Consider the following 22,495-nt stretch of genomic DNA (forward strand, 5'->3'; position numbering starts at 1 on the left):
TATTGAAGAAGAAACCAACACGGGAGGCATCACAATCCCAGACTTTAGCCTCTACTACAAAGCTGTCATCATCAAGACAGTATGGTATTGGCACAAAAACAGACACATAGACCAATGGAATAGCATAGAGAACCCAGAACTGGGCTCACAAATGTATGGCCAATTAATTTTTGACAAAGCAGGAAAGAGTATTCAATGGAAAAAAGACAGCCTCTTTAGCAGGTGGTGCTGGGAGAACTGGACAGCAACATGCAGAAGAATGAAACTAGACCACTTTCTTACACCATACACAAAAATAAACTCAAAATGGCTGAAGGACCTGAATGTGAGACAGGAAACCATCAAAATCCTCGAGGAGAAAGTAGGAAAAAACCTCCTAGACCTCCACCGCAGCAATCTCCCACTCGACACATCATCCTTGTCACTTTAAAATCCCTCCTGAACTCATTCTCCATTTAAATTTGGTCAGGAAGTAAGATTCAGACTCCTTGGCTTTCTGTAAAATGGGATCGTGTACATGCAAATCCTCTGCTTTATACTGCATTGTTGAAGCAGCCATAACTTTTCTTCACCAGATGATCTTTATGATCAGCCTTAATTATGTGAATCATTATTGTTTCCAAACATTTAAAAAAAAGTTAGCAGATCAGTTGGAGATTAAACTCCTTCTGAGCTCCAAGTTTATTAATCACTTCAATCTCATTAAAAAGATGGGATTGTTCTTACCTGAATCGCAAGCTAAGGAGTGCAGCCAAAACAAGAATTCAGGATCTCTGGAACTCTAAGTGGTATTTCGGCTCCTTGGGAAGAGTTCCATGTCCTGACAATGTTTTCAACAAATGCTCCTTTATCCAACTCTTACTCCCAACAAGATACAACATGTTCCAGGTAACTTTAGGAGGAAACAACAAGCTGTGCACAGCCACTGTGCTGCTCCTCCAACACGCCAGGCACTCCACCAGGGCCTGCGGTTCACTTATAACAAGCGGTGCCTCCTGGAATTGTACAGCCATTGCCTTACATCAGGACCCTATCTGTGCCACAGAAGTGGGCTGAGAGCAAGAATGGCCCCTTCATCTCTATCCCCTGCACAGAGTAAGTACTCTGTATCTTTTAAATTAACCGACTTAAGGAGTCACCCTGAGACACACAGGGTTCTCATTTGATAAATCTGTTTCACAATATTTCTTTCATGTGCTGTGAACATATGTCAACATAAAAATATAATTCAAAATTAAAAGGACCTATGCATTTTCACAAAGATATAGATCAGATATTTTACTCACTTTTCTCTTTTTCTTTATACTCCATTTCACAAGGTTCATAATTTACTCTCAAATGCTTTAACATTATGAATGTGTGAATTAACTGAAGCTAAAGTGTTTCAGTTACCCTTAATCAAAGACTCACACTCTGGGAAGGTTAGCTAACATTTAATCAGAAAGGCCACACCACCAGTGGCTACCACAAATACTTCCAATCTCTATATCTGGCTATAAGCAGAGGCTTTACTAATTAGCACAATGAATGTTAGAAATGAATTTTCATCAGTAAAAACAATGGCTTATTATTTAGTGTACAGGGTGTTAAAATGGAATGTCACTGGGAAAATTTGTGATATTCAAGATAGATAAATGAGTTAGAAAATACTAGCGGCACTCTCAACCCTTGCATGAAAAGGGCATAGGAACCTAGAAGACTCTTCACCTCCACCCTTCAAGATGGTATTGAAGACTGATCCCTGAATGATACTGTGTCCAGCCATAGGTTTGGAAGATTATGGAGAAGAGTTAACTGAATCCTGCCCCTAGAATATTGTCTTTTGTGCCTTGAGTAAATGTGTGAGCAAAGCATTTCTTCCCTGATTTCTTGCAACTTCAAGTTTAACAAGTTTTCTAATAAATGTTTCTCTAAAAGTTGTCTGTGTATGTGTGTGATGGAATTTGGTCAAGTCTTACTTTCATTGTAGCCTGGTAAGGTAGTATAGTGGAGAAGCTACCCTTTGCCCATCCTTAACTACTAAAGCTGCTATCTGTCAAGAAGGACCTGGGGCGCCTGGGTGGCTCAGCTGGTTAAGCGTCTGACTCTTAGTTACACTCAGGTCATAAACTCACGGTTTGTGGGATCAAGCCCTGAGTCAGGCTCTGTGCTTACAGCACACTCTAAATAAATAAATACATGAATACAAGAATATATAAACACATAAATAATCCTAATAGTCCTACATAACACAACTGTCTTATGTCACCCTGTAAACTGGTTGCTGTTTGTTGCTTCTTATATTTCACTTGCACTTTATCCTAAGAAAGTTTTAACTATCAAGCAGTCTTTTCTATAGCTAAATATCACTGATGGAGAACATAATTAGCAACCCCATTAGGGTGTGGAACTCTAACTTGGCAAAGTGGAACTTGAAGAAACAAATATGATTAAATATGCATGAAGACCTCTCCAATCTTCACAAGTAACCAAAAGCTAACTTTGCCTCAGAAGGAAAGAGTGGGGCAGATCCGTGAAGTCACACCACAGGGAAAGCTGTTCACTTTCTGTCCTTTACGCTAAAATACAGTTTCAGCTTTGCTCCCATTATTTCACCTCACCAAGTTTGAGCCTACATTGTTGAAATCAAAGGCCCTTTCCCAGACCAAAATCAAAAGGTCCAGGAAAAAAAGAAAGGTTTTAATATTCCTTGTCTAATCAGAAAATCAACTTGATTGTTCAAACAGTACCGTCTTCTTCAATATCACACTCCATGTGATAGCAAGGGAATGAATATAGCCTCAATATTCCCTGTAGCAGTGTCCAATGGTGCCTCTCAAATTGCTTTTTAATGAGGCCCCTAAAGGGTCTGGTAATAGGAAATAACCTTGGAACTGTTAGGATGTATGAAGTCGTAACACCTCTCTCCGTTTTCTTCAAAAGCATAACTTTCCAGAGATCGCTATGCATGTAAGGAATGCATTCTAGGGGGGTCTGGAATGTTTCTCTGTGTGTGCTGGCAGGAACTCAGGCACAGCAGATACGAAAGCCTGGGACAAAGACACAGGCTATGTTACAGGTCATTGAGCAAATACCCAATGTTTTACTGAAAAATACTCTTGACTTGTTGTCCTAATCAACATTATATTCTAAAAGTGCTCAGATACCAGATTCAGGACATTTTGCATTCCATACGAATTAAGTAGGATGCAAGAGGAAGAAGAGGAGGAAGAGGGGCATGATTAAGAATAACAGGAATTCCCAAATGTTGCCTACTTATACTCATGATCCCCACAAACACTGGATGATCTTGAAAAGGCAAATAAAATATACTGTGTCATACAGTTCTAAATTGTATTTAAATTTTTATCACCTCTAAGAAAATCTGATGTTTCCACTCTTGACAAAAATTTGACTTTTACATAGTCTCTCAAAAGTTTCTCCTTTCCAAATTGATAAATTATTATTAATAAGATCACTGAATCAATATCACAAATATGTGTTCTTGGGGCTTTCAAATAAGATTCACTGCACCCAAGATATCAACATTCTGGATTATGATTTATTTTACAATGTGTGAAAGCTTGGTTTGTTTTAAATGAACACCATGTCCATTATTTTTACATCAAAATTAAAGGTTTTACTTCTGGATAGTCTTTATTCTAGCCTCTCTTACAGTTTTGTAGACCAACAATGAAGACATAAAGTTACTAAGATACTGGACTTAGAAGTAAACACTAAATGTAGTACATATTACATTGAACATAAAGGTATTTACTTCTCTAGTAATTTACTTCAGCATATTTGAGTTGGCAGAAAAGATTTAGAAATTAACTCTGAATTAAGCTGGAATTCAAGCTTAAGAGAACTTAAGGGGATTTTCCCAGGTTGCTAAAAAGAAAGAAATATGGTTCAATAGCTGAGGTCAATTGGAACAAGGAGATGGAGGCTCTGTTCCCAAGTAATTGCCATCAAATAGAGAAGAGACAGACATGTAGTAAGAAACAGTTTAAAATAAGTTATCAGGTAAGATTATTTTTTAAAAATCTGCAAAGGAAAGACAAGAATACTGGTGGGGTAGGGTAGAAGGAGGGCTTGAGAAAAAGGGAATAAGAAGTGAAGCTGACATTTGTTGAGAGCCTTCTAACTGCTGCCCATGCAAGATGGACAGGATGGTCCACTTGAATCTTGAAACGGTCCTCTGAGTATGATACAGCTATACGTAGAATGAAGGTGAGGATTACAGAATGTAAATGCTTAGCTGTCTTCACCTAGAGATTATTCAGCTAGGGAAGAACAGAACAGAATAGAACCTGAATGTGAACGGTTCCAAAATTCATGTTCTTTTGACTAAAAACGTGCTTTCCTGAGATTTACTAATCACTTTATATACATTAACCCAGTAACCCAATTTAATCCTCACCTAAAACCCTGTGCAATAGGCATTATTAAAGCCCCTTTTACAAATGAGGACCTGACCAAAGCTCTATACTTGAGGTAAGGACCAGGAATCAAACACAGGTCTGTTTCACTTTGACTTGAAGATGAGCTTGAAAGCTACTAGAACTAGAGGAGGTGGAGATGGAAGGAAGGGTACAAAGAGACCTCCCTTCTCATGTCCCCATACCAGTGCCTTGTGCAAAGACAGAATTAAAGATCTACTTGATTTTCCATTTTCCCAAAGAACATTTACTACATCATATGACCCTTATTAAAGGGCAGACAGTATAAACTTTATAAGCTGACTGCTACCAGCACCACATTTCCCTAGAGAACTCCACTTCCAAAATTCCAGGCCACCATCCAAAATTCCAAATATCCTCTCAGAGAGGCAACTCTGAGGCAAACAGATCCCATTCTCAGAGAGTGAGGAGCCTCTGGCCATGACTCAGGAGATGAGGCACTGCCTTGATTCATCTCTGTAAAGCCTGCTCATGGGGCTTCCCCAGGGCCATGAGTAGGAAGTGGGCCAGGAAGGAATCAACAACTGCCACCTACAGATGTACATGTAAGTGCTTTGAACAGAGTGACCGGGGACACCTAGGGAAGGTTCTCAGAACACAGAGCCAGGCCTCTATGTTGGAGCAAATCTCAGCTCTTCCAGGCACAAAATTTTCACTGCCCACTGCTGTTCCTTGGCAAAAAAAGAACTCAGGAATGAGCTTTTAATAACACTCGCTCAAGCCAGAATGGGTGACAAAGGTTTTTTTTCAGCTATATATGGAAACATGTCCTGGCTCTGCCAAGTACCTAAAGGAGACTCTCTAATTCTTCTCTGACGTATGAATCATGATCTAAACAGAAAATTCCAAGCTCAAAACAGTATCCAAGGGTAGAAAAGGGAGATCACTGATCCAAATGTATGCATACCTTCTGGAATAGACACAGTGGGAAACTAAATGCCATATTAATCCAAAAGATTAAATCATCCATGAGAGGAATAGCAAAAATCTCATGTTTGGCCTTTTTTTAAGTGACTATACTTTTCTATAACTTTACAGACTTTTAAATGACCACTATCTTCACTCTTGAAACATAGAGATCAAGTATTTTTCCACACTGAAATAAATTGTTAAGATAGTTATAAGTGATCGTTCTACAAAGTGTAACATATTTTACATAAATTTTCTATCTTTGTTTTCCTAAATGTAACAGGGTAGAGAAACAAAGAAAAGCACCTATTTCAGAAAAGAATATCACCTCTTCTACACTGCAAACATAGAGGTTTTTTTAAGAGTTATGATATTTAATGTCAGTAGATGAGACTGATCAAGAAATGTTTTTTCCCTTTACTAGTCAAGTCTAAGGTATTTAATTAACGTTCATGTTTTAGCTGGCTTAGAAAGAAGATATGTTACAAAGTATGGCTATTTTGAGCATGTTAAGTGAGGAACTGGTAACCCAGAACCCAAGGAAAAGAACATTTGAGAATAAATTTTTTCTGAGGTATGGAAAAGAAGTGGACTTGTTACGAATATGTCCAAAAGCAGATACAGGATTACTGGATAGAGGTTAGGAGCAAGGCAGTTTGGACATCAGTATAAGAAAGGGCTTCTGAATTACTTCAGTTGTTCAAAGAAAGAATTGGTCATTCATTCTCCTTTACTAGAATTATTTAAGCAAAGGTTTATAAAAAATCTTTCAGGGAGTCTTTAATACATTTAGCAATAAAGAATAAACTATTCAAATTTTGGTCAGCTCTAATATTTCACCTGTTCCTTCATACTTCCAAATGGATGTCTCATGGGTTGCTCAAATTATCAACCCAAAGGTGAACCATCATTTTTCTCTCCTAATAGACATGCCTATTTTTGCTGTCTCAGTAAATGTCACCATCATTCATCCATCGAACTAGCCCCACACCTAAGCTACATCCTATACACATCCCTCTTCCTTATCCCAAACATGTCATCACTCCCCATGCTTTATCCATTCTCCCTCCCAAACATCTATTCCATCCATGATACGTTAAAAGAGATGACCCTCTTGTCCAAAAGCAGTCACTCTCATCCTTAGATGCTCATTAGACTCATCCAGCGGGCTTTTAAAAAGTAATACCATTTTTTAATGTAATATGATTTTAATTTGCCCAGACTGTACCTCAGAGCAATTAAATCAAAATCACTGTGGGATTGACCAGGCATTAGTATTTTTAAAACCTCCCATGATTCCAATATGCAGCCAGAACTGAGAATCACTGATAAAGAGGCAAAGAAGCCAGACAGGAAGGTATTAAAGCAATTGAATATGAAAATAATAGTCTAGGGAAGTTGCAATCAAGATGGCAATCTGAGAAAATATTTTGAGGTAACTGAAAGAGACATTGGAGAATGGTGCCAATCTTTCATGGCAAAACCCCAGTTCTTTTCATCCCATGCAATGGTCAGAGATATAACCCACCAACCAGTCACTTCACAGAGGGGACCAGGCAAAGACAGGTGGATGGAGTAGCTCAAATTTTTCACTAGCCCTGAAAATAACCTACAGTGAACCAGATAAATTATCCACAGATGTACCAAAAAAGAAAGAAAGAGAAAAAAAAAAGAAAAAGAAAGAAAAATGAAATGAAAGAAAGCATTTGTATCAGTAGATTGAAAAATGCTTTCATATGGAGTCACCAAAGACATGCCCTGAAAAATTAGATTCTGGAAATACTTTAGGTACCTAGAAAGCAAGGAAATGTATCTATCAAAACCCTCCTAATAGCTAATATTCACACATCCAATTCACAAATAGAACTAGCTATGTTTTTGAATGTTGACCAAATATTATGCTTGAGATTGACCTTTATCATTATGTGCCACAAAAACAAAATTTTGTACTAAAAAAAATGTCTCCAAGTTCTGTAACTTGGAAAAGTTATGGTACATCGTACACATTTAGTTCAAAGATAAAATCACTGTCAGACTAAATAGACCTTGCCATTCCTAGAAACAGCCCTGATTTACCACAGCAATTTCCTCAGGAAGGGGGTAGGAGTAGACAGCCACTAAACTCCTACACTTGTCTGTCAGCCCGTGACGTTCTCAGCTCTGGCAGGAGAAACCCAAGATTTGGCCATGAAGTGAATTAAAATTAAATAATGTAGGGACTCTACTCTGGACCAGTATATTGCCAAGAATAAACCCAAAACGAAATGTACAACTATTCACTAAGCAAGATTTGGCTATCTTCTTCTAAACTTTCTAACACAAGAGAAATTAAATAAAACCATCTTAGAATGCCTTTTTAAACACTACAAGAAGGGTATAAATATATGGGTAAAATCATGAAGAAAAACAAGGGAATAAAAAACCCAAAATTCAGGCAGGTAAATACCTCTAGGACGGAGAGAAAAAGGGAAGGGACTGGGGAGGGGCACACACAAAGCTTCAAAGGAAATGGTAATCTCCTCTTTCTTAAATTGACTTTATATTAGTAACACAGATATTCATTTTATTGTTATTCCTTACACCTTCTATACATCCAATGAATATTCTTTTATAATTACTTAATAATTAAAACCATTTTTAAAATTTTTAATGGAGTAGAAAGGAAGATGCCTTCTCCCACTGTGTGACCTTTAGCCAGATATTTCCAAGATTTTTAGTAAAATACAGTCATGGGACTAGAGCAACAGTCACCAAACTATAACTCACCACCTGCTTTATAAACAAAGATTGATTGGAACATAACTAAGCCTATTTGTCTGCATAGTGTCTGTGGTTTCTTTTGCATTAAAACAGTAGCTAACATTAGGTACCTGGAATAGACACCATACATTCTGTAAATCCTAAAATATTTGCTATCTAGTCCTTTAAGAAAAGACTCCCAAACATGAATTAGAGAACTATTATGACTTCTCCTAACTAACAAAGACTAATACTAAAAAACATAAAATAAAATAAAAAATAAAAATAGTTTCAAAACATGATAACATCAGTTGGCCCATTAATTAATGTAAAAATTTTTTGGGTATTTTCCATGAATGATTTGTTTAGATTAACTGTCCTACAGCCTACAAAATCTCATGAACTATATCTATAGATTTTAGACACAAATTTGTATAAAATACAGTTTCCTCTAGATCAATAGTAACACAACAGCAGCATCAGCAATCTTCTTCCCTGGATACTAAAGTCTGTCTCTTAAACGAAATCTCATAACTAAAATCTTGGTTGGGAAATCTCAGAACCTAAAACGCCGACTTTTGCAAAGAATCTTGGCTTATTTAGAATCACAGAGGTTCAATCCCAGGACTCAATCCCATGTTTCCCCATATGCTGGCCCATGGAATAGCTCAAGGAGACTTTCAGTCTCTTAGCACACACATGCATGCACGTAGAAAAGCTCAGTATTTGTCATTTTTAAATGACAAGGGTGGTATGTCCATTCTGCTCTTAATCCCAGTAAGTTCATTTTTATATTTGTACAAATAGTCCTTCAGCGTATAAAACTATTGGAGAACTGCCTCTGCCAGAGATAAAAAGGAGAGATAGACTGTCTACCAAAACTTATTCCTCTATAACTTTAATTCCTTGTTTTCCTCCAAGCCCTCCTGTGATGCCAGTGATACAACATTGCATCCACACTTGAGACTGACAGCTGTCAACCCCAAACTTACCATGCTGCCTAATGTCCAAGAAATACTAATGTTATCACCCCATCCTTAGATGATTAAGTGGCATGAATGACCACAAATCTATTTGAATGTCTAACTTCCAACTATGCAAAACCCTTGAAATTAATCAAAACTAGGACATTGTTTGGAACTATCCATTTCAGAGTCCATAGATCCATAAGAGTACGAGACCCAGAGTTCTCTTTCTTCTTCTTTTTTTAAAAAATTTTTTAATGTTTATTTTTGAGAGAGAGAGACAGAGTACGAGCAGGAGAGGGGCAGAGAGAGAGAGAGAGACAATGAATCTGAAGCAAGCTCCAGGCTCTGAGCTGTCAGCACAGAGCCTGACACAGGGCTCGAACCCACAGACCACGAGATCATGACCTGAGCGGAAGTAGGACATTCAACCGACTGAGCCACTCAGGCGCCCCCAGAGTTCTCTTCCTTGGTTGAACCAGGATAGCTAGATACCAAGACTACAAAAACAATGTGATAATAAAGAAAATGGGGCTACTTAGTGGACCACAGTAGTCCCTTGAGCCACAGCCTGGAGGCTGTCCTTAATTAACACACAGTGCTTCTGTTGCAGTGTTTCAGCTGAAAGCAATAAATCTCCTTTGTTTTCCTTTAAAAAGAAATATTTATAAGGATTCATCTGATTTTTTTATAGCCTAAATTATCACGTTCTCAGATCAAAGTTACTTGATGAGAAACGCTTAACTTAGAAAATTATTTTTGGTATATAGGTCTTTGGGGGATTTTGAATTTTTCCAAGAAAGAATACTTGAAGTTGAAATCATAAAACCTGGATTCTAGTTTCCTATATAATCGGAACCTCTCAAGACATGCCCCTGAAGTAAAGTTCTTGGAGTAAATGGATCTGAAGATAACTTCCATCCCCCTCCTTCTCAACAGATGACTTTACCCCCTAATCTAATGAGGACAAAGCTATGAAAGATTTCCTCTACTCCTCTACCTCGAATTGCTCTTAAGATTCACCCAGTAGGTCTTTGTTTCTCTCTCTAAATTGGAAGTATCCTTCTTTCTTGCCACAGGTAAATTTTCCACCCTGGCTCTCAACTTCATTTCCTTATGCCTCCTCTGGAATACTGCTGTTGCCTTAACACAACCCATAATTTTCTACTTCCATGCCTCTGCTCACATAGATTGCCAATCCATTTATCAGAAAATCTTTTCAAGATCCAACACAACACCATTGCCTGCCTCTTGCCTTTTCTAAATCTTGCCTAGGAGGAATCCCTGTGTCTTATGCAACTCATCAACTTGTATTTTATTCATTTATTTTAGTATGAATAAATTGTATATTTGCCTTAACCTTTTGCTAGATTATAAACTTCTTGTTTCTTACTCAACTGTTTATAGCTTATAATATCTTATACGTAATAAGCACTCAACTTGTACTGACTGAAGAATGATGAGTAAAATAGATTGAAAGTCTCTCATGTACACTTTCTAGATTCTGATTAGTAAAAGTTTAATTACTACAGTCTGTAGTTCCTATCATGAATGGCATACTCTTTAGAAACATGTATCTTTATTATTGGGTAAATTACCTTCCAGTCACAGATTGTCCCCAAAGATATCACATCTGAATGTCTATGAACCTAATCCATTTTTCTGTTTCTCTAGTTAGAGAATGCTTTTCAAACTCCCAGCTGATAAAGTGGAGTAAAAGAGAGGTTGGCAATGCACGGTTTAAAAAAAGAAAGAGAGAGAGAGAAATGTTTATAATTTTTGAAGAAAAATCACTGTAGATGTGAAAACTTTGAATGTGGGGACAGAATATACACTTCAATCAACTCTCCGTTGCACCGTCAAACAAGCATCCTCCAACCTTTAGGTTTTACTAGCTGTTGAAAATTAAATATTTCTCTAGTTTTGAAAAAAGTTGTCTTTGGTAACCTTTTTTTTTGTAAGCAACCAATAAATATTAGTTGGGTGAGAAATAAAAACTTACTAATAAAAGCACAGGAGACTAAGAGGTAGTAAGAAAAACTGAAATGAGACACCAATTGCTCAATTTATCTTTCCCAGATTCTTCAGAGATTTCGTATCGAGGCTAAGTCAGACAATGATCCCAAGGTCCAAGGACTGTTTGTTCTTTCACACACTCATGACAGCCACAGCATCTTCTACACTAAAATATTTCTGAGCATTTGTACTCGACAACATATTCAAATGAATAACACTAAATTGCCAACCCATTCCTTTTGTCATTTTTTAAAATTTCCCCAAATAAGACTTACTTCATTTCCTACAAGACTCCATTTTATTTCATTTTAATCAGTATTTAACTTACTCTTCTTATGAAAGCAGTGTGATCTTTAGCTCCACTTCACATAAATTTATAATTTAATCTGTCCTACTTAATACATTCTAAAACATTTCCTCTGCAAAGTCAGCAAACTCCTTTGCATTTATTTATTCACTTAGTACATATTTATTGACCACTTACTATATGCCATTCACTACTCTAGGTGTGAGAAAGATGGCAATGATCAAAATACAATTCTTTCTCTCAGTAAGCTTACATTTTAGTGGGGGAGACAGATAACAGACATGTATACATCAGGTGTTTGGTGCCATAAAGAAAAATGAAACAAGGTAAGAAATTAGAACAGGCTATTTTTGGTACCATGATAAAGAGTAAAGTGGGGAAGCAAACCTTACAAAAACCTAGACGAACATTCTTGGTATAGAGGTACCTGGATGTCTCAGTTAGCTAAGCATCTGCCTTTGGCTCCGGTCATGATCTCACAGTTCATGAGTTCAAGCCCCACATCAGGCTCTTGGCTGTCTGTGCAAAGCCTGCTTCAGGTCCTCTGTCCCCCTTTCTTTCTGCCCCTCCCCTGCTTGTGTGCTCTCTCTCTTTCCCTCTCTCTCAAAAATAAATAAATTTTTAAAAAAGAACATTCTTGGAAGTAAGTACTTATGTGCCAAGACCCTGAGGCAGAAGCTTACTTGGTCTGTCAAGGAATAGCAATAATCAGGAAACTACAGCTCATCAGATTACACCAGCTGAAGATTTCATTTAATTAAGTCTCATAAGCTTTCTACTATTTTTTAAATGACTTTCCCAATAGAAATGGTCATTTGACATGAAAAATAACCTGAACTACACTATGCTTTTAAATTAGTTATTGCTGAGTACTATCAGGCATTCAGATAGTTCTAGATGGACAAAACCAGATCTGAATTTAGAATCCTAGATGTGACATATGACTTTGTGAGATAATAATTGAGCTCCTCTAAAGTCCTGTTCTTATTCTTGTCTAAGTAAATAAAATGACCACCTAAATGTATATTAATTACTAGATAGATTTCTAAGAATTCTTCATCATACTTAACACTACTAACTTTATACTTATTTATGTATTGTCTTTTTCCTCCAGAATGTAAGCTGCATGAAAGCAGAGTTTCTATTTTGTTCAATATTCTATCCCTGGTTCCTAGAAAAAGTACCTGAGTTTTTATTAGGCACTCAATAAATATTTGTTGAAATAATAAATAATTTTTAAAAGAACCAAATGAAGGCTAAAATTACTAATGTGATAACCAAAACACATATATTGCATTTAAAATAAGAAGCATGTCAGGGAGCTAGAGATCCAGCAGCATGAATCCCACAGTGCAAAATAGAGGAGAGTGATCATGAGAAGACCTGGGGAAGCCATGACAGCAAGGTACAGTGGGAAGGCCATCCAAGTAGGTGATGTAGGTCCTACCATAGACTTCTCACACATCAGGTTCTGGCTTGAATGCCTCAGTAAACAGCACTCTATTAACTACACTAGAAAAGACAAAATAAAGTATATAATGAGTTCAATTAAGTCTGTGATGCCTACAGAACATCAGGTGTAAGGAAAAATAATGTTGGTCTCATAACATGTAATTATTACTAGAAGCTATTGAGATGTGGGGAATGAGATGTGCTTTCTTCCAAAGCAAGTGAACTTAAATTTTTCAAAATTCAAATTGTTATATGAAATCTCTCCATTTTTTAAGTTAACAACTCATTAAAAATTTTTTTTGAAATTCTGTTCAAGCCAAGAAAGCACAAAAGCATACTGGATTTGTGAGTAGGACCATCAGTTCATAATCTCTGAGAAGAGAAAGGGAGAAGAAAACAAATCAGGAACAGAAGATTAGGGAATAATGTAAAGGGCAGGTGAAGAAAGTAGGTCCAGGGTCAAAGAGAAGAGTCAGAAAGTTGGCAAGAGAATTAAAAGAAAATAGGGTATTAAGCACTCAAGGGAAGAGAGAATTTTAAAAAGGGAACAATTAACAGTTTAACATATTAGAACACATCAAATAAAAGCAAGACCAAAGAATCCTGTAGCTTTGGCAAAAAAGGTCCCTGGAGATGTTTGTTGATGCAATTTTACCAAAGTAGTAGAAGCATATCTTGATTTCAGTAGAGACTCTGTTCAACACCATTCTCAGTGCCTGGAAAACAGTACCTGTGCTATGCACTACATACTCAATAAATACTGAAGAGCAAAAAGGAATATGACTAAAAGGAGATAGAAATGTGCTGCGTTATTTTGGTAAAAAACAAAATAGGATATGCTGGTGTGATGATGACTATAATAAAACCTGTTAATATTTTGTGAGTCCATAGAAGATGACAGGCACTGTACTAAACAGTATGTACAATTTCATGGAATAGGTACTATTGTTATTTTTCTGTTACGGTTGAGGAAACGGAAGCTGACAGAGGTAAATGTGATCAATTTATAAGTGCCAGAGCTCAAATTTAAACCCAGGATGTTTGAATCATAGAGCAAGGACACACACACACACACACACACACACACACACACATTACTTTAATAAATTATAGATATATGAGAAGTGTTCTACCAGGACCATGAAAGAGGAACCAGCACAATGTTAGGGATGAACAGGTACTGCTCATATGGAAGAAGGACAAAACATGAGGGTTCTCGGAGTGATGCCAAGACCAGCCTCGCTGTACATTTTATAAATGGACCAGAAGAGACTGAGTAATCTGATGTTTCAAATTTTGCAAATGACACAGTAAGCATCTCTGGGGTGTGAAATGCCAACCTGACAAAAATAAAACAAAGTATACTTAGAGAGTGACGAACTATAAGTTCACAGGACCCAAGAATGAGATCTGGCAACTCCAAGGAGCAGGTAGATATCTCTCCAGTTTCTATTTCAGTATTGCTTCCTGGTTTCAGTGTGTCTACAATTCCCTGACCTATTGAACCTGGTAACCTAGCCATGGCAAAGAGAAGGCTAAAGGTCTCAGGGACCCACAAGCCGCCAAGAACTGAAATTCTCCTCATCAAAGGCTTGGGGTTCAGAGTAGGATATCAAACCCTATGGGCTAGAAAGAACCCAACAAGGCCTTTTTTGAAGGGAGAAAATGTCAGAACACTGCAGCTAAACTGTACCTCCTCAAAGTGGACAGAAGCTTTTCACCTAAAGTGTCTGGCTTCACTGCAGAGAGATGGTAAACCTACTGAACTCATTACTAGAACATATGGCACAAACCAAAAATATAAACATGTTCAAGAGGTTCTTAAGTGAATCTAAATGAGATTTAAGGTAAACTAGGGCCACTTCTAAGACAACAAAGACCAGCTTTAAACCCCGTGACATGTTTCAGAAGGCAACATTGTATATATAGTACCAGAGCTGAAGGAATCACAGATTTGAAGTGTACAGAACTTTTCATATAAAATATTCAATAGCTAGCAAACCTCAGAATAACAAATTTGCCTCTTACTACTTTTTAACTCAATGCACATTCACCTGACATACAGAAACCAATAATCCTTAAGTTTTAGGTCTTTTAACAAGTAATGATAGTATTTTTTTTAAAAAGTCCTTCAGAAACAAATACATATCTCAATTGAATTTAAGCCAAAATTAATAATATTTTTGCTTCTTTTCATCTCATTCAATCCAAATGCAAACATAAATACAGGAGGTAAGTATTTTTATTATCTCGATATTACAGATTAGGAAACTGAGACTCTGAGTCATGTGACTAAGGCAAGATCACATGGCTGTTAGATGGTGGACCACGTACTCAAACTCTGGGCAATTAGACACCAGAAACCACAATCTGAACATGAACTCACAACAGTGCCTCCATTCTTCTCTACAAAAATTAAACTTCATTAAAATGTATGTCCTTACAGGTTCATCTGCAAATCCATCCATGTCAAATCAAATCCTCCAATCCAACACGTATATACTGTATATAACACAATTAGCCAAAATAAAAAAGAGGATCATAATACTGTTCCCAAATGTGTTATGAAAATGATCAACTATTCTTCATAGTTTCATCAGATAATATTAAAAGCAATATACAGTTTCCAAATAAAAATGGCAATCTCTCTTAAATCCCAAACCTTAAATTTAGGGATGTTTTTATCTTCTCTCCAGCTGCTCTCAAATACAGGGTGTGGTTTCAAGACAGAAGAGCACTATTGGAGAGGCATCAGAGGTCACATAGAACCATCCTTAGAGATAATATTTCCATGTAAAACAAGATCAACTACTCAGCAGAGACAAAAATTTCCATCTGGGAAAAAAGTCACCAATGAAAGGAAAAGAATCCAAAGCTGTTTTAACATTTTAACTAAATTACATGTATACAATGACCATCAAACATTAGGCAGCAAAAGTGGTGCTTTGCAGAAAATAAGCTTGGACATAGATGTGTGAGAACCAGGTGGATGTGAAATTTAATAGGCTTGAGGCTAAGTATCATTCTCATATTTTACACTTCTACCATACAAAAAAGCCACGTTAAATAAATTGTTTAATATTGGGAATAGTCTTTATCTGCCAGAGTCACATACTGAACTATTCATGGATAAAATTATATGATTTGCTTCAAAATAATCTGGATTGGAAAAGGGGAGGAGGGGCAGAAGGAAGAGATGAAACAAGGTATGCCATGAGTTGGCTGTAAATTGTTGATGCTGGGGAGTAGGTACATGAATGTTCACTGCATGGCTCAGTTTATGCTTTATTTATGCTATTCTACTTATTTTTGCATGTATCCTACATGCCCCATAATAAAGGGTTTTTTACTCTGGTTAAGAGTGTTAAAGTATATAGTACACGGGTTCATTTTAGTGTATATTTGAACACCAGATAAAATAATCTCGGACAACAATTTAAAATTGAGAATGTAGGCAGAATACAAATGCCTCCACTAAACAGTGTACAGTTTATAATCTGCCTCATTTCATTCAGTTAAAGCCTGAGACAACTGGGCCAAAAAAATTTTTTGAGACCTAGTTGATTTCTTCTGTTCCCCAGATTTATCATTCTAATCTCAGCTAGCCATTTCAAAAATGCATTTTTGGCCTGTAAAACAAAGGATGATATATAATCCTTGAATAAGGACAGCAATTACTAAAAAAAAGAAAAAAATACTTTGTTATTTGTGACAGTGTCACCAAAAGAAGACCAAGTCAATAGGAATGTCAGGCTATGGTTCCAACAGGCTTTAAGCTGCCACACCTTAGGACTCCCTGATGTGTTTCATTTTCCTCATGCCTTCCCACTCACTGCCCATATTCCACATGCTGTTCTCATGATTGTTCTATGACACTAAACCACAAAATCTCACACTTTGATTCTACTAAATACAAATGGCCTTTGAATGGTGTGATCTAACTTATTACTGAAGCGCTTACTGGCTGTTTATGAAAGTTGTGTAAGAAAATGCTTTCAAACTACACTGTTCAAATATAATAAAATTTTTTAAAATGCTCATTAGAACTAACAAACCAAAGTGATGGCAGAATTTAATTATATTTTATAACTTGTTTTATAAATGTCATAAAATCACTGTCTCAGAAAGTAGCCTTAAATGACTTCATTAAGAATTAGATGAATTTCAGGGCACCTGGGTGGCTCAGTCGGTTAAGTGTCCGGCTTCAGCTCAGATCATGATCTCACAGTTCGTGGGTTTGAGCCCTGCATCGGGCTCTGTGCTGACAGCTAGCTCAGAGCCTGGGGCCTGCTTCCAATTCTGTATCTCCCTCTCTCTGACCCTCCCCTGATCGCACTGTCTCTGTCTGTCTCTCAAAAATAAATATAAAACATTAAAAAAAAATTTTAAAGAATTAGATGAATTTCCTTTTTTTTTTCTAATTTTAGAGAGAGAGAAGGGGGGGGCAGAGGGAGAGAGAAAGAAAGAATCTTAAGCAGGGTTCACACACTACAGTGCCCAACATGAAGCAACAACCCATGGCCCTGGGATTATGACCTGAGCTGAAATCAAGAGTCAGATGTTCAACCAACTAAGCCACCTAAATGCCTCAAGAATTAGATGAATTTCTATATATGAAATTTGGTAACAAATATATGAAAAATATACAACAAAAAGAAAAATTTAAATGAACTTTGACTTACCTATATTCTTTCTTCAGGTTCACATTCAAATTAGTGGCTTCCTTTCAAAACGATGTAAGAATGGCACTTTTTGCTTTCTCTGACTCAAGAGAGCTTATAGAGTAAGGGTAGGATGAAGATAAAGGAGAGTAGGGAAAGATGGCATGGATTCCATTTTGAGGGCACTTTTATCTGGCTAGAGAAAATCCTTTCTTCAATGTGATAACTCTATGATAATTTAATTGGATACTTGCCTTTCTTTCATTAGACATGATTGCAGCATATTGAATCAGAAGGGAAGTCCACCGGGCCAAAATTTCTAAATTACTTCCCCTTTCTGTAAGAAACAAACACTAAACCTTTTTATCAAGGGAAATAGATAAACTGCTTCCAAGTTTAACAAGCCAGGGTATTGTAGGGGGCACAAAGAACTAGAAAGAGAAAGGGGACCTAAAACACAACAAACATCTTCTCTAACCCAGCACCAAGGTGCTGCCAATCATTATCTGTCACCTCATGAATCCCTACAGCTCTGAGTGAGCAGGTTACCCTCACTTGAATGCTGAGGAGACTGGCTCCAGAGGTGACCCAGGATTATAACCTAGGCCATCTGACTCCCAATCTTCTCTTTCTACTCTACTAAACTGGAAAAAGTAATAAGAGCTATCACTTTGCTGCAACTTAAGGTAGCTTCTTGAACAGACCTGTGCCTCTTCTAAGCAAGCAACCCTACAAGGTCCTAATGCAAATCCTACAGAGCCTACATAACCATTCTTAGAGATGGCAAACACATGTTAATTCCTCTTCTTTATTAATTTACAAGCAAGCAGGAAATAAACACTTACAAAGGACAATAAAGTAGATGTGTAACTCACAAATAATCTCATGAAATAAATATGCTAGCAAAGAACGATAAGCAGAAACAAACAACCCAACCTCCCACCAGCATACCCACCCAATGTAATTACACCACAAAAGATGAAATGGGTGTTATTTAAATTTGGCTTTCTCAGGAGGTGATCAGAAAATAGCTGTCTAGCACTCAGAAACAAACGTCACAAAATCCATGCAGTCACAGGAATGTATAGGCATGTTCACTCAATGCCATTTGTTCCAAATGGAATTATACTAAGACTAACAGACACTGTAGGCTAGCTCATTCAACACCCATTGCAGACTACCTTCCCGCTTTGTCTCTCTTCTCTTAAGGTTGATAAGAGTAACCATTGATTTTCCCTACCTCTTTGTAAGGTGGAAGAGGAAATGGGGGACTCAGGGCATGGGCCAACTCTCTGGCCAACTTAAATAGAAGTTTTTTTAAGTAGAACTTCTGGGCAACTTAGTTTTCTTGAAAAAAGGAATAGATGAAGTGAGCATCCACTCCCAACACACACACCCACTGTAAATACTCCCTCGACTTTCTACCCAAAGCTAGAACAACCATCTTGCAACCTTGAGACAAGCATGAGAACAAAAGTCAATGAATACAAGAACAACAGAGCAAAAAGTCAGAAAGTCTGGATTATTGAAGAGCAGAACCAGCACCAGTAACTACCAGTAACTATTTCCAGGCTTCTTGTTATATGAAAACATTGAACCCTTATTTGTGTAAGCCACTATAAGTCAAGCTTTTTGTTCCTGCAAGTTGAACATTTTTCTAACAGATACAATGCCAGTTGTAAGCAGTTACTTAAAGCCCAACTAACCTGGAGCATTTAAGCACCTAACTTACTCTGAGCTTGTGTTTTGCATGCTGATAGGTAGATAATACATGGAACTCTAAACCCATTAACAATGAATGGCTTGCTTTTGACTTTGGGCGAATCATTTCACCTCTTCTCACATTTGAAAATGAGGATAATGATGCCTGCCCTGCCAAGCACACATGATTGTTGTGGGATTCAAATGAAGGAGTTGACTCTGAATAAACTCTAAAGTGCTACCTGAATGTAAAAGTTGTATGATCCTTGTGTAAACTTAGTTTCCACCTCCCCTCCCCTCAAATCCTACAGCAAATATACTAAGGCACTGAGTTTACTGAACAACACTAAACAAAATACTACTGACTAAAAATTTTAATTGCTCTTCCCTAGAAGATATTTATGATACCTCTCAAGCCAAAACAGAATCTAGGCACCAGAAGGGGTTCGAATCCAATGACAGACAGGATACGTGTAGTAGTCAAGGCAAACAAGAGAGGTACTCTAAAGTTACAGAAAAGGGAGGAGCCAAGATGGCGGAGAGGAAGGGAGCTCTGTAAACTTCTCCTGCCCCATCTATTGAACTGAGAAGGACATTACTCTCATCTGCAAGAATGGAAGGAGAAAATACAGACTCCAGAAAAAACACAACCTCAAAGATGCCTGAGTGAGTGAGTGCGAACTGGGGAGATTGGAAAACGGGCCAGCCCGAGAGGGGCAGGGGAGGTGGGAGCCCCAGCCCAACACGTGGCAAGTGCAAAGAGCCCTGAGAGACAAAGGGAAAAGAAAGAGAAACTGAACATCCTCATAGTTCTGTCTCTAGAGAAGAGATAAAGAACGTTTAACCCTGCTCGGAGAGAAAAACTCTCACTCCACATATAACTGCTAGGTAGCCCAAATCCTGCACCTGGGTGGCAAAAGGGAAAAACCAGCCTCCACCCCTGCGCCATGCCGGCAGGGAGTCGGCGGCTGAGGCAGCAGTGGCAGAGGCCCCGGGGCTCGCACTTCAGCCTCGGCTGCAGGAGTGGGAGCACACACCTCATTTCCATAGCGCATCTCACCTCCAGCATTGGCCGCATAAATCCGAATCAGAGTGGTTACAGACCTATCTAATGAAACTTGGCAAGCCAGGAAGGAATGGCAGGAAATATTCAATGTGATGAACAGAAAAAACATGCAGCCAAGAATCCTTTATCTAGCAAGCCTGTCATTCAAAATAGGAGAGATAAAGGTGTTCCCAAATAAACAAAAATGGAGAGAATTCATGACCACCAAACCAGCCCTACAGGAAATCCTAAGAGGGACTCTATAAGGGAAATGTTGCAAATACAAGGTGCCAGAGACACCACTATAAACATGAATTCTATGGAGAACACAATGACTCTAAATCCACATTTTTCAATAATAACGCTGAATGTAAATGGACTGAATGCTCCAACCAAACGACACAGGGTAGCAGAATGGATAAAAAAACAAAATTCATCTATTTGCTGCCTACATGAGACTCATTTTAGACCTGAAGATACCGACAGGTTGAAAATAAAGGGATGGAGAAATATCTATCATGCGACTGGAAGCCAAAAGAAAGGAGGAGCAGCCATACTAATATCTGACAAATTGGACTTTAAAGTAAAGACAGTAACAAGAGATGAAGAAGCATCTCAGGCTCTTTCCATCAGGAAGAGCTAACAATTATAAACATCGATGCGCCAAATTCGAGAGCACCCAAATACATAAAATAATTAATCACAGATAGAAACAATCTTATTGATAAGAATGTGCTAATTGCAGGAGACTATAATACTCCACTTACAACAATGGATATACTAACCAGACAGAAAATCACTAAAGAAAAAATGGACCTGAACGACATATTGGAACAGATGGTATTGATAGATGTATTTAGAACTCTGCATCCTGAAGTTAGGAAATTCACCTTCTTTTCGAGTGCACATGGCACATTCTCCAAGATAGATCACATACTGGGGCATAAAACAGCCCTCCATAAGTATAAACAAATAGAGATCATACCATGCACACTTTCAGATCACAATGCTATGAAACTTGAAATTAATCACAGGAAAAAGTCTGGAAAACCTCCAAAAATGTGGAGGTTAAAAACCACCCTACTAAAGAATGATTGGGCTAATCAGGCAATTAGAGAAGAAATTTAAAAATATATGGAAACCAATGAAAACAAAAATACAACAATCCAAAATCTCTGAGACGCAGCAAAGGCAGTCCTAAGAAGAAAGAATATTGCAATCCAGGCCTATTTCAACAAACTAGAAAAAGCGCAAATTCTAAATCTAACAGAGCACCTAAGGAAATTAGAAGGGGAGCAGCAAGAGCACCGCAAACTCAGCAGAAGAAAAGAAATAATAAAGATCAGGGCAGAAATAAACAGAATAGAATCCAAAAAGACAGTTGAGCAGATCAATGAAACCAATAGTTAGTTCTTTGAAAAAATAAACAAAATGGATAAACCTCTAGCCAGGCTCCTCAGAAAGAAAAGAGAGAGCACCCAGATAGACAAAAATCATGAATGAAAAAGGATCGATTACAATCAATCCCTTAGAAATATAGACAATCATCAGAGATTACTATAAAAAATTATATTCCGAGCGCGAGGCTGGGGAGCACTGAGCCACGCGTCATGCCCTGCGCTGCCCAGACTAGCGAACAATACAGTCAGGATGGCTAAAGGTGATCCCAAGAAACCAAAGGGCAAGATGTCTGCTTATGCATTCTTTGGGCAGACGTGCAGAGAGGAACATAAGAAGAAAAACTCAGAGGTCCCTGTCAATTTTGCAGAATTTTCCAAGAAGTGCTCTGAGAGGTGGAAGGCAATGTCTGGGAAAGAGAAGTCTAAATTTGATGAAATGGCAAAGGCAGATAAAGTGCGCTATGATCGGGAAACGAAGGATTATGGACCAGCTAAGGGAGGCAAGAAGAAGGACCCTAATGCTCCCAAAAGGCCACCGTCTGGATTCTTCCTGTTCTGTTCAGAATTCCGCCCCAAGATCAAGTCTACCAACCCTGGTATCTCCATTGGAGATGTGGCAAAGAAGCTGGGTGAGGTGTGGAATAACTTAAGTGACAGTGAAAAGCAGCCTTACAACAACAAGGCGGCGAAGCTGAAGGAGAAGTATGAGAAGGATGTCGCCGACTATAAGTCTAAAGGAAAGTTTGATGGCGCCAAGGGTCCTGCAAACGTTGCCCGGAAAAAAGTGGAAGAGGAAGATGAAGAAGATGAGGAGAAAGAAGAAGAGGAGGAGGAGGAGGAGGAGGAGGAGGAGGAGGA

The 22,495-nt window shown here is 37.9% G+C and overlaps 1 protein-coding gene and 1 pseudogene across 1 annotated transcript in view; one reads left to right on the top strand and one right to left on the bottom strand.

Annotated features, from left to right (window-relative positions):
* The window catches only part of PLCL1 (phospholipase C like 1 (inactive)), a 331,059-nt gene that overhangs the window by 222,347 nt on the left and 86,217 nt on the right, over positions 1–22,495 (bottom strand). The window lies entirely within an intron of this gene.
* Positions 21,822–22,493, top strand: LOC115288651 (annotated as a pseudogene).

This window comes from Suricata suricatta, chromosome 3, assembly GCF_006229205.1.
Source record: "Suricata suricatta isolate VVHF042 chromosome 3, meerkat_22Aug2017_6uvM2_HiC, whole genome shotgun sequence".
Taxonomy (NCBI): Eukaryota; Metazoa; Chordata; class Mammalia; order Carnivora; family Herpestidae; genus Suricata; species Suricata suricatta.